Raw genomic sequence first — 14,029 nt, 5'->3', positions numbered from 1 at the left:
GTCTAGCGCGCGTGGCAATTTAGCGCATGCTATTCCGCGCGTTACAGCCCTAAAGCGGCTTAGTAAAAGGAGCCCAGTCATTCCTGATGAAACAATATATATATAAAAAGGTACTACACTTCCCCCTCCCCATTCGCGGTTCCTGCACTCGCGGTTTCATATAATCGCAATTTTTTTCAGGGGAGGGGGAAAATAAAAAAAAAACAGTCTTCACGTAAAAAAAAATCCATCTTTTTTTCCTCCCTGCCGCCTTTCCGGCCTTACCTGATGGTCTAGAGGGCTTTCGGGGCAGGAGCGATCTTCCTACGCTCCTGCCCCGTGCAGATCGCCATGAGGGAATGGCTGCTGGGAGTTCCCGTAGTCTCTCGAGACTATGTCGGGAACTCCCTATGCTAGCCGCTACCGCCTCCGATGCGTGCGATAAAACCGCTGGCGCACCTTCGTAAAAGGAGCCCTAAGTCATGATTGAAATCATTAGTCTAGAATGACTTGAATTAAATCAAGTTTCAAGTTTACATTTCCCCCTCCCAATTCGTGGTTTCGGCAATCGCGATTTCACATATTCGTGATTTTTTGGGGAGGGGGAAAAAAAAGAAAAAACCCCACTGTTTAGCCTTCCCCCCGGCGTCCTGGCCTTACCTGGTGGTCTAGTGGGATTTCGGTGCAGGAGTGATCTTCCTACGCTCCTGCCCCGTGTAGATCGCCAATAGGAAATGGCTGTGGAGAGTTCCCGTCGTAGTCTCAAGAGACTACAGTAACTCACGGCAGCTATTTCCTATTGGCGATCTGCACGGGGCAGGAGCGTAGGAAGATCACTCCTGCCCCGAAAGCCCGCTAGACCACCAGGTGAGGCCGGGATGCCGGGGGAAGGCAGGAGGGAGGCGGGGGTGGGTCAGAGCCGGACCAGAAGATATTCGCGGTATTTCACCATTCGCGGTCCGGCTCTGCCACTATCCCCCGCGAATCCGGAGGGAGAAATGTATTTTAATTTGATGAATCGCTTATTCAAATTTACTAAGCGAGTTACAATAAAAAAAGAAAGATAAACATATATTTAGACATATCGTTTAAGATTTAAAAATGATGGGTTAGACCGACAGACTTACAGACTAATCGATACATAAGGAATGGAGGGACAGAAGTACAATTCAATGCTTTAAAGTAGAAAAAAAGAACCATAGATGGAAAAACCAGCAGCAGCATGTTATCTCTGCAGACACAAATTCACAGTTTTGAGAAATGCAAAACCAAGGGCTCCTTTTACAAAAGGCGCGCTAGCGTTTTTAGCGCGCGCTACCCGAAAAACTACCGCCTGCTCAAGAGGAGGCGGTAGCGGCTAACGCGCGCGCTACTCCGCGCATTAAGGCCCTAACGCACTTTTGTAAAAGGAGACCCAAGTATCTGTAATAATATCTTGTAGATAGAAAAATTGCCTGTGACCTTATGAATGGATTGATGGAATTTATTTACCCCAAAATTTAAACATTGCATGAATATACAGCCTCATGCTACATACCGTATTTGCCGGCGTATAAGACGACTTTTCAGTACCTTAAAATCCTCCCCAAAGTCGGGGGTCGTCTTATACGCCGGGTACTGTTTACATGCCCTTACTTTACATTAGAGAGCTGCATGGGGACGCCCCTAGGGTCGCGGGGATCCCGTGGGGACGCCCCCTAGGGTCGCGGGGATCCCATGGGGACGCCTCCGAGGGTCGCGGGGCTCTTGCGGGGCTGGATGCTCAGTCTTCTGGATGTACGCGGCTCTTCTTCTCCCTACCTTCTCTGCTTGCAGCACAGAGCCAAACGGAAGTCTTCCTGACGTCAGCGCTTACGTCGGAGGGGAGGGAGGGCTTAAACAAAGCTTAAACAAAGCCCTCCCTCCCTCCGACGTCAGCGCTGACGTCGGGAAGACTTCCGTTCGGCTCTATGCTGCAGGCAGGGCAGATAAGGAGAAGGAGAGTAGCCTCGCGGTACCAAGAGAGAGGGGCGGCCGCCCCGCCCCGGTTGCAGCACAGCCAGCCAGGTTCCCTTACTTTTGTGGCACTTCCCCGACCGACCGATAACAGCCCGGGTCCGACAATCCTCCCTGCCCTGTAGCCACGAATCTAAATTACCTTCTTACAGCAGCTGTAAGAAGGTAATTTAGATTCGCGGTTAAGGGCAGGGAGGTTTGTCGGACCGGGGCTGTTGTCGGTCGGTCGGGGAAGTGCCACAAAAGTAAGGGGACCTGGCCGGCTGTGCTGCACCCGGGGCGGTAGAGAAGGTGTGCGGAAGAAGGGGTAGTCTTATACGGCGAGTATATAACAAAACTCTATATTTTAACTAAAAGTTGGGGGGTCGTCTTATACGCCCAGTCGTCTTATACGCCGGCAAATACGGTAATTTAAAAATAAGCCTTATTTCACGATAAATAACTCTTGGAACTATAATGCATTTAAATAGAAAATTATCTTTATGCAGATTTTTCCTCAAAAATGCATTTTACTGATAAGAATCCAATCTAAATAATAATGAAAAAAAATCATTGATTTTTATCCACCCTGATCCGTGTGGCCATTTTTTTAAAATGCTGCCATACTGATAACTACTGTGCATCCTTTGTTTCTAAAATGACTGTTCAAGCTGGATGCACAACTCACGCATTGACATATTTCCTGTTTGAAAATACCTGTGACATGGATGTCCATTTTGGACATTATCACCTGGATATGCCTATTCCAACTTGGACATCTTTTTGAAAATGCCTCACAACATGTTTAAATAACAGTGAAATGCTCTAGTGCAGTGTTCTTCAACCTTTTGACAACTATGGACCGGCGGAAATGAAATAATTATTTTGTGGACCGGCAATTGAAGAACACTGGGCTAAGTCGGGCCCATCTCCACCCACTCTCCACCCCAGACCCCACCCCCATAATAGTACTAATTGTAACACCATTTTTTCCATTCATTTTTCATATATACACACAGTATAATTGTATTAACTACACATAATGGTTAACCACAAATTAAGATACACAAAGCACACTGTATGCTTGTTAACATTCATTCCTACCAGAAAACAGATAACCCCATGCAAATGCAGTACCAAAAACTTAAAGTACTAATATGTACAAACAAACCCTAAAATGCAAGATTCTGCAAGCAGTACAACCCCAGAGGAAAAGAAACAAATGCATTTCTTCCTGAACAGACAAATCAATCACTAAATAAAAAAATAAAAGCATTCCCCCTACCGTTGTTGTCTCTCTCCCTCCATGCTGTGCCTTGCCTTCTGGCCTGCCCCCCCTCCCCCGGTGTTATCTTTGAGCTGGCTCCCTGAGCGCTGCCATGCATAAAGCCTTCCCTCTGACGTTGCGATGTCAGAGAGAAGGCTTCCGGTTCAGGCGCAGGACGCGCGAAGGAGCCTTTTCCCACGGCTTTGTGCACTACGCACTTAGGGAGCCGGCCTCAAAGACGCTGCGTTGATCGCACCATGGACCGGCGGCTGCAGAACACTATCTTGGGCCCGATGGAGGGGGGCCGGCCCTGTGGACCGGCAGAAAATTTCTGCGGACCGGCACCGGTCCACGGATCGGCAGTTGAAGAACACTGCATCACAGAGGAAAGTGCAAAATATACCACCTACTTCTACAAATACCTACTGCTGTTTGGCTGACTAAGCAATGGGAGATACCTAATATTAAACTGGCTACTGTTAAGAGGAAAAATGAAAAAAAAAAAAAAATTAAAACTTGAAAACATTTCCTTGTGATCTATAAGAAGATTTAAGATATATAGTTATATATTTATGTCTTATATCTCTTTTAAATTATGTTTCGTTCCCATACAAGTCCGGGGGGAGGGGGATACCACATAATATATATTTGATGTATGTTCACATTTCTGAGTTATACAGGGTTGGGGGTAATGATGTCTTTTAATTTCTGTAGTTCAAAAGTGCTTTGTAATGGTTTGATGTTTCAGATGTATATATTTATATTGCACTGTTCATATTGGAAAATAATAAAGTTTATTAAAAAAAAAAAGATTTAACCAAAGCTGCAATCTTATATAAGATTTAAAGGTACAGTATGGCTTAGCTATTTCTTAATTAGCTTATTTCACACACAGACACTATTATATATTATATATTTTATATGTATATTTATAGCATTCATTATATTTATGGTTGTATGTATCAGTAAAGTTTTTGTCCAGATGGTGTGCTTACAGGCATAGTGTATATGCTGTCCTCTTAACCCCTTCTCCCTGGTGTTAAAAAAGTCTATTCGGTTTTGGGAAGGTGTGAAATTTTGCACATATCTCTTTGGTATATATGGACTACATGATGTATGAGGCTAATCTCATTTAGACTTCGGTCTGGTGCTGGTCACCTTTTGACATATTGCCTGAGCCAGAGGTCTACGTTCATTCAGTTATGAAGGGCTCATACTGATGTCCATTATTTATTCATTTATTCATTCATTCATTCATTCATTCATTCATTCCATTTATTTGTAGTTTTGCCCCATTCCCTTAGACTTTTTTCCCCAGGGATTAGGTGCATTAGCCAATTTTGGATTATTTACATAGATTTTGTGGATATTATTGGCTATTATCCATTCAGGGTTTTTACTTGTGCTGTTTAGCTATTTCTTTACATTTACCAACCAATTATAAGTTAGGCCAAGATGTATGCATAGGGCTTCCGATTTTAGGTTTTAACCAATAAATACCAATAAAATACCCCCAACACAAACAACTAAAATAGGAAAAACACCAGTTCTCCTAGTACTTGCTCACTCCTTCCCTGGCTTGCCCTATATCCACCATTCGGTTTCTGTGTGCCTTTTCTGTTCCGATTCCAAAATGACACAAAAGGCTCCTTTTATCAAGCCGCGCTAGCGGGGTTAACGCGCACGACTTTTCATCACGTGCTAAACCCCGCGCTGGCCAAAAACTACCGCCTACTCAAGAGGAGGCGGTAGCGGCTAGTGCGCGTGGCATTTTTAGCGCACGCTATTCCGCACTTTAAGGCCCTAACGTGTCTTCGTAAAAGGAGCCCCAAGTTTTAAAATACTTTTTGTACCCTCAAAAAAACTCCTAACTAGCTGTTCAATAGTCAGCCTGCAGCACACTGACGACAGTTGGCAGAATTATTCCCCGATATGCAATGCTGGGCCATATCCAGGACTAATTATGCACATGTTGACCACCAGAGCTTATGCAGGTCCCAGTCGACGTTCAGACAGAACTCACATATGTAGGAGCTGGTTCCCCCCCACCCCGACTCCCTCTTTCCTGAAGACATATCGAGCCTTGGACCTGAGCTCCTCTTCTCCCCCGGGCCTACCTCAAATCTCCCCAGTGCTCAGTTAGCTCTTCGTTTAAAGTTAGGACATAACTCATTACATTTAACATCTATAACCCACAACATACCTTTTAGAAGTTCAGTGTGCGAAGATCTAGGAACGACAATGAGTACACACAAGACAGGCACCTTTCGGTCTTTAAGCAGCACACATTTCTGAAACAAAAATGTTTTCAATTGCTTGTTAGGTGCCATCGACTTGCGTTCAATTGTTTATGAAACAATTAGTACTGATATAAATCTCTTATTGGGAGCAGGTAATATGTTCCACCACTTAGCAGTCCTATATGCTAATAAGTAAAATATAGCTTTTACATACTACTTTTTGAGGTTGGAAAATACAATTTTATGTGACGCTAGAAGCACGTTCGCAATCCCTAACAGCTAGATCAATAAGTTTGAGCATGCATTCTGGTATCTGACCATGCAATATTAAAAAGACCAAAATAATTTATAAACCTATATGAATAGAAGCTCTAGGTATAATTGATTACATGCGTATTTGAAGTGAAAAATGTGTTTTGTACAATTGAGTAATGAGACTCAAAACCAACTTCTATGTAATAAGCTTATTACAAAGCGTATTACACTTCTCCCTCTGTATTCGCTGGGATAGGGGATTAACAGAACCGCAAATACAGAAAAACTGCCAATAACTTTTTCATATGTGATTCGCTGTTTTCTATTAAAAACCATCGTGAATATCGTGAAACTGCGAATAACATGGTGGGAGACCTGGCCTGTTCCTGAAGGAGAGGCAAAACACGGTGAAGAAAGTGCTGGGAATTGGCGATTTTCTCTGTAAACGCTTGGAATCAGCGATTTCTCTATGCAAGCTGATGTCATTTTGGGGGAGGAGCCAGCAAGCTAAAAACCGTGAATCATCGAAACCATGACTATGCAGGGAGAAGTGTTAATGATTTTCAACAACCATTTTGCATTGCAATAATAGATCCCCTCTGTGAGAGAAAAATAAAGACTGCTATTTGCAGAGTTTACCGTAACAGATAAATTTATCTAGGTAGTGATCTTAACTAGAGAATGACACGGTGACAAAATTCATCACCGTTCCCGTCCCCGCGGATAACCGTGGGAAATAATCCCATGTCATTTTCTAGTGTCTATTTTAACCTCAGTCCTTCTACACCAGCATTCTTCAAAGCAAAACTGGGCCCATTCATACTCTGATTCTTATGTGAGCCAAGGATAATGAAGCCATTGTGACATCACTGATGTGATTGGCTCTTAGGCACTGGTGGAATGAGGCATTATGACATCACAATATCTGCTCTGGATACCAGAGACTGTCATTCTGTAGTGTCTGTTTCAATCTCAGTCCTTCTACACCAGCATTCTTCAAAGCAAAGCTTGTGGGTCAGTGGTTGTGGCCATTCATGCTCTGATTCTTATGTGAGCCAAGGATAATGAAGCCATTGTGACATCACTGATGTGATTGGCTCTTAGGCACTGGTGGAATGAGGCATTATGACATCACAATATCTGCTCTGGATACCAGAGACAGTGTCTGTTTCAACCTCAGTCATTCTACACCAGCATTCTTCAAAGCAAAGCTTGTGGGTCAGTGGTTGTGGCCATTCATACTCTGATTCTTCCCTCTCTGCTTAAAGAATGACATGAAGATGGTTTCCCGCGGTTATCCGTGGGGACGGGAACGGTGATGAATTTTGTCACCATGTCATTCTCTAATCTTAACTTCTAGGCTTAAATTAATAAATTTTGTCCATATTTCAACTTGTAGAACTGAAATGGATCTATTTTCTGTGGAATTTAAGTTGAATACTGGGAGCCCTTTTGATAAATGACATTATATGCTAATGTGTGCTTAACATGGTGAAAATGGAGTAACAGAACGTGTTAAAGTGTTTAACATTTTTGCCATTAGTGTGGGATAACTGTGTGTTATTTCTATTTTTTTTTTAAATTATTTTTAGCTTGGAACCTGTCATAAGCAAAGAATGGGCATAGAAGAGTTAAACAAGCTAGCACACTCACATTAGAATGCGCTAATTGGTTAATGCTGACTTAGGGCTCCTTTTCTGAAGCTGCGCTAAGCGTTTTAGCGCGCGCACTATAGCGTGCGCTAGCTGAAAATCTACCGCCTGCTCAAAAGGAGGCGGTAGCAGCTAGCGCGCGCACGCTATTCTGAGCGTTAAGGCCCTACCACGGCTTTGTAAAAGGAGCCCTTAATGTTTTAATGCTAATATTAGTGCATGATCTGAAAATAAAAAGGATGAATTTATGGACGCTCTAGAAATGGGCTTAGCGTGTGGGAAAGTCTCATGCTAGGATGTACTAAGCCCATTTATTAGCGCACCTTAGTAAAAGGGTCCCATAATGCAGTCAGCACCCAATGCAAATGGAATATGTTGTAGATTTTCTCTTTTTTTTTTTTTCTCCTATAAGCAGGGGGAAAGACTTATTTCAATTTCAGAGGCCTTAGGGAAAGGAGAACTCCACTGGGAACTCTAGAAGGTATGAAATCCTGATGCTTTACTCAGGAATGTGGACAAGTGGATTTTAGAATAATACAGTAAATGATGTTGGAAAAAGACTAGTATTACCTAGTCTGACCAGGAAGACTGTTGAGATTGAACATGCTATGCAGATTATTGTCCCTATGCTTGTGTTAGGGTTTCCTCATGCTTGTGTTGTTGGGCTTTTACCTGAAGCACAATGCAGGTTATTTTTCCCATGATTTCTTAGAAGTGCAATAATAATTACATGGCTGAAGGAAAGATTAGGTTCTTAGCTCGGTAATCTTCTTTCTAGTAGACAGACACTTTATTCCTGAACCTGTGGGTAGTTAATCCCTTCTCATGAGAATTCTTGTCGAGAGCCTCATTAGCATTCTTTTGCTCTGCCTTCCATCCTTCTGGGCTGTCCTCCAATTCCTCATATTGTACCAAAGCAGATGGTCAGCCCTGGAGCGGAAATAGAATAGAGAGGGGTACGGGGACATTCCCCGAGAAACATGTCTAGTCTGCTCATATTACCAAATAACAGATAAAATAAAAACTTGCAATACATAACAATGTGAAAATAAACAAGTCACCAACTTGGGCACATCCTGTACCAAGAGTGTGGGAGATTCTACAGATACCCCCTAGATTCTTCAATGTGGCAGTTGAATCCTCTATCCTTGTTAAACCGGATACAGGAAAGAAACAAGATGTCCAGATTCCCTGGCACATTCGAGGCAGTAAGCAGGCAAATGAACATTTGACAGGGCGGGCTTCACGAATAAAAGTGTCTGCCTACTACAAATTAGATTACCGAGGTAAGAATCTGATCTTTCCTTCTAGTGTGACAGGCACTTTATTCCTGAACCTGTGGGACATATCAAAGCAGTCCTCAAATTTAGGGCAAAACAGATAAGCCCGCTGACAGAATAGAAGATCCAAATGCGAAGTCATTTTTGGCCACCACGTCCACCTTGTAAAACTTTGTGAAATGTATGGCGAGAGGACCATATGGCTGCTCTACAGATTTTGTTCAGGGACACCGCTGAAGATTCCACCCATGAGAAAGTCATGCTTCTAGTGGAGTGTGCCTTGACGGATATAGGCTGATGCTTTCCACTTGTGATATAGATTGAAGAAATGGCCATACAGATCAATCTTTAAATGCTCCCTTTTGCATTAAGAGAATTTATTTTGACTAAGTCATATATTTACTATAACTGTTGGTGGTATTATATTGCCAGTCCAGTTCAGTTTTAAGCTATTTTTACAGGAAGGGAGAAAAACACCTTCCATTACACCCTCTCACTCCAAGGAGAGATATTAAAATATCAAATCTGCAGAGACCAACTGGACTATCCCAGCCAACAGAGACTACCATTATATCAGCCTTGGACCCAGATATATTTCTGCCCCTAGAAAGTGCAAGATAAAACCTGAACCCAGATCTCTTACATGATAGTACACTGTACTGCTGAACCCAGATCTCTTACATGATAGTACACTGTACTGCCATGAACCCCTCATGCCAACCATGTTGTAAAGTTGATTGGCAAACATTCTCAGCAGGCACTGCTCCGTTTTGGCACATATCCACCAGTGTCTGAAGTACCAAATGAGACAGTTTGTTGCATAGCGTTTTCAATACAGTGCTTGCCAGTCAGGTTTTCAGGATATCAAAAATGAATATGCATGAAATAAATTTGCATATAAAGGTTGTTGCTATTGTTAGGTACCATCGACTCGTGCTCGAGTCCTAGCAACTTGATAAATTGCGGATCTAAAAAGAAATCAGTTTTGTGCTAGTCCAGAAAGGTCCTCCAATGTCATCCCTGTGGTTGTTTTCAATGTGTCCAGCCATTGGATTGCAGGTCGCCCTCTTCCTTCAATCTTCTCAAACATGATGGCCTTCTCCAGTGATCTGTCTCTTCTGATGGTGTGACCAAAATAAGAGTGTAGTAATTTCATCATCTGGGCTTCCAGGACCAAGTTGAGAAACACTGCTGTACATGACCATCATAATGGTTACAATGACTCTGCACCAAAGAGCTTGCAGCTTAAAACAGAGCCCTGAATTCTGGAAAGGAGAATTAAATCAGGTTTTTTTTACGTTACCAGCTTACACCGTAAGCTCTATAACAGTCCCGTGGCGAGATTCCGGGTGTGCTGCGAGATGCCGGTGAGGAGGAGAGGCGCCAGCCGACTGCCTACAGGAAGTGCCTCCCAAGGCAAGAAGCAAGTCCTGTAGGTAGCCAGTATACACGCCTCTCCCCTTCTCTGTGCCTCTCCTGCTCCAGGACCCACCACTGGTGGTTCAGGGCTGGAGGACCTTCGCACATGCACAGACATTGATGTGACACGCATTTCCGGGTGCCTTCCAGCCGCGGCTCAGAGTTTACTGTTCCACCGAGTAAAAAGGTTTGCGGGATACTGCTCTATAAGACTACAAGGACTATAGGTAAAGGTCAGCAGCATTCTCAGCTTCATTTACACAAAACCTGAACCCACTTTAGAAAAGTACTATTTACAATTACTGTCCAACATTTATATAGAAACCACTTATTCAATATTTGTGGTTTGGCTTCAAAAGGCCCAACTAGTGATCCTGTCTTGTTGGCAAAACAAATCGAAGACTGCTGAATGGATATTTCAATGCTCTTCTTTACAGGTATGCAGTGCAAAATGTGTTGCGTTGTTCTCCATGTTGATTATAAGTTCTTTTTTTTTTGTTGTTCTTGGTGGTGGTGGTAGGGGGTGGCATTATTTTCATTATGGTATGTATGTCATTAAAAGTTTTTTCAGTCTTGATCTCTTTGCAACACTTGCTTCCAGTGGGTAAGATAAGGCAGTATAAATCTCACACTGCTCTAGGATGTAAGTTCAAAACCAGGACTGGCCAAAACTTCTCCAGCCTGGAACTAGATAAATTGGCATCTTCACTAATCATGATCAATTCATAGAAACATAGAAACATAGAAATTGACAGCAGAAAAGGGCCATAGCCCATCGAGTCTGCCCATACCAATGACCCGCTCCTTGATTCTTACTCTCCTAGAGATCCCACATGAATATCCCATTTTCTCTTGAAATCTAACACGCTGCTGGCCTCAATCACCCGCTGAGGCAGCTCGTTCCAATGATCGACCACCCTTTCGGTGAAGAAGTACTTCCTAGCATCACCCCGAAATTTCCCTCCCCTGATTTTCAGCGAGTGTCCTCTGGTTACCGAGGGTCCTGTAAGACTGAAGATATCATCTTTCACCTCTATACGCCCAGTAATATACTTAAAGGTCTCAATCATGTCCCCTCTGTCTCTTCGCTCCTCCAGCGAGTACATCCGCAGTTTCTTTAACCTTTCTTCATACGTGAGATCCCTGAGCCCCAAGACCATTCAATATCACTGTCTCTACAACAATCTTGTAAAAAATGCAAAATTGGACATTATAATTGTAAATATTCTGCTTAGAATGTATATGTGTTTGTGTGTGCAAGGAGGTCAATTTCCATTCTTGGTGTCCCCTCCTGAGGAAGAGTTACCGAAACTCGAGTCGGGGGGTCATTATCAGATAATGGTCTTTATCAGCACTTTGCACCCGCACTTTATTGACTCTATGGTTGTATGTTAGAACATCTATCAACCACTCCTAATAACAGATAAGTGAACATAATATCTTTTATCTTATCAATGATGAGTGGTCTGAGACAGTAAAGCGCCATGATGGTCCCACATCAACTATAGTTTGTGGTTATATCACAGATGTATTTGGTTTTGGGTCTGAGCACTTTACACTTATAATTTGATATAAGTTTGAGTAGTGTTAGAGCTGTGAGTATTGAAGTTCATTAAAAGTGTGTGAACATTTATGAAAAGAGTGCACTTTTTGAAAAAACAGTACGCTTTCTGCAAAAATTGCATACTCTTTCAAAACAGTACACACTATGGTCCACATTCTGTAACCAGCGCCTAATGTTAGCCACCTATTTCCGAGGCGCCCAACTAGATCGGCGCCTATCTAAATTGAAGGACAAGCTCAATTAAGCTTTTTAACCAGCAATCGTTGAAACTTAGGCGCCTATCAAGAAAGAGCGATTCTGGGTGTCAGGTCAAAAGTGCGCCGGGACAAAGGCGCGCGCAGACAATTGAGCGCAGCGTGGAGGTGTGCGCCGCACAAAATTACTGTTTTTACGGCTCCGATGGGGGGGGCGTGGGGGAGGAACCCCCCCACTTTACGTAATAGAGATCGCGCCGCATTGTGGGGGCGTTGTGGGGGGTGTGGGGGGTTGTAACCCCCCACATTTTACTCAAAACTTCACTTTTTCCCTGTTTTTTAGGGAAAAAGTTAAGTTTACAGTAAAATGTGGAGGGTTACAACCCGCCCAAACCCCCCACAACGCCGGCGCGATCTCTATTAAGTAAACTGGGGGGGGGGCTCCCCAACAAAACCCCTCGTCGGAGACCCTAAAAACTGTAATTTTCTTCGGCGCGCGCCTCCGTCTTGCGCTCAGTTGTCGGCGCGCGCCTTTGTCTTTCGCCGAGTTGTCTATGAACCGCAATTCTGTAACAAGGCGCCTCAAAAAATTGAGGCGGCCTTCAAAAAAATAGGCGCTATGCACGTTAGGCACGGCTTCGTGTTAGGCGCCTTGTTACAGAGTCGCTGCTCTGAAGCGCGCTTAAGCGCGCGCATGGGCGCCTAAATTTTAGTTGTGCCTAGAGCTGGCCTATTTTTTGGGCACCTCCAAAATCGATGCCGCTCAGCGCGATTCACTGAGCAGCCCCCCAATTTAATTTGAATCGCGCTGAACGGTGTCTATTTCAGAACCTAACTTCTGGGCGCGTCTTATGAATGGCATATGAAAGAACACAAAATGGCATGTTTTTCTGGTCATTTTTGTTTGGCAATGCATGGAAAATTGACATCTCCCTTGCCATTACAAACAAATGTACATCCCTGCTTCAAAAGTAGTTTAAAAACATTTCTCTTAAAGATGCTTTTGGTAATTAACGAAACTCTTCGCAGCTCAGATCATTTTTATTGTACTATATTATATTGTCTTTCTGTTGCTCATTTTGTATTTTTCCCTTTTTGTTCTACCTTTCTATATTGATTTTGTATTTCATCTTCCCCCCTTCCTTGTGTATATAAGTTTGTGAAGTTAAATTTTTAATTTCGAATGTCATTATGTATTGTTCTGTAATGTATTGTTTCCCATAAATTGTAACTTTAATTTGTTCATCGCCTTGAAATATGATTAAGCGATTAATCAAAACAATTATTATTAAATTATTATTATTATTAAACTATGTATCCGAGATTCCTACTACAGAAACAATCTGAAGACTATCTATATCGAATGGTTAGAAAAACATAATTACCAAGTAACTGATCTGTGCTCCTATTCCTTCTAGATCAGCGGTTCCCAACCCTGTCCTGGAGGACCACCAGGCCGGTCGGGTTTTCAGGATAGCCCTAATGAATATGCATGAGAGAGATCTGCATATAATGGAGGTGCCAGGCATGCAAATCTGCTCCATGCATATTCATTAGGGCTATCCTGAAAACCCGACTGGCCTGGTGGTCCACCAGGACAGGGTTGGGAACCACTGTTCTAGATTCTTCAACATATCAGCCATCTGTCCCTTCTAGGGCTGTTTTTTTTATTTTTGTTTTCTTTTGCTGTATGTCTATTTCTCTTATTCCCTATAATTATAAAGTACCCTTCTTGTAAAATAATAAGATATATTCATTTTCTTATTGTAAAAAGTTCTGTTCCAAAATCCACTTATCCATACTTTATCTCTATCTGTGTGACATCTGCATGGAGTTTGATAAGGATCAGGGCAGCTGTGCTCTGGTTTACTTAAGACTCATTAATGATTCTGAAAGCCACTTAGCCACACCTTCTATAAAACACCAAAAGCCACTTAGAACGAAATAAATCAGAACAAGAAGGAAATCTGTGATTTCTGTTTACTTTTGTTGACTATTGAATTGTCTAATGCCAGATTGTTTAAATAAACTTTTTCATAGTCTTCCAGTCCTATGTAATCAATTATACTGTCAGGCAGGCACTTCATAGCAATTAGTTAAGCCATTAGATAAAAGTTACTTTATATATTATTTCTTAGACCTGCAACCATTACATCACTTCCTTACATACTTAGCTGTTATCATGCATTGCCTGTTGGATTAAAG

The 14,029-nt window shown here is 42.6% G+C and overlaps 1 protein-coding gene across 3 annotated transcripts in view; it reads right to left on the bottom strand.

Moving 5' to 3' along the window:
* STRA6 (signaling receptor and transporter of retinol STRA6) overlaps positions 1-14,029 on the bottom strand; it is a 126,315-nt gene that overhangs the window by 109,420 nt on the left and 2,866 nt on the right. For all 3 annotated transcript variants that reach the window (XM_033919722.1, XM_033919723.1, XM_033919721.1), the window contains one exon: positions 5,424-5,511. The gene's annotated coding sequence lies outside the window, so the exon portion shown is untranslated. The remainder of the gene's footprint in view (positions 1-5,423; positions 5,512-14,029) is intronic.

The sequence above is a fragment of the Geotrypetes seraphini genome, chromosome 14, assembly GCF_902459505.1.
Source record: "Geotrypetes seraphini chromosome 14, aGeoSer1.1, whole genome shotgun sequence".
NCBI classification, from domain to species: domain Eukaryota; kingdom Metazoa; phylum Chordata; class Amphibia; order Gymnophiona; family Dermophiidae; genus Geotrypetes; species Geotrypetes seraphini.
Note: the sequence above shows the minus strand (reverse complement) of the source record. Positions and strands in the feature narration are given on the sequence as shown.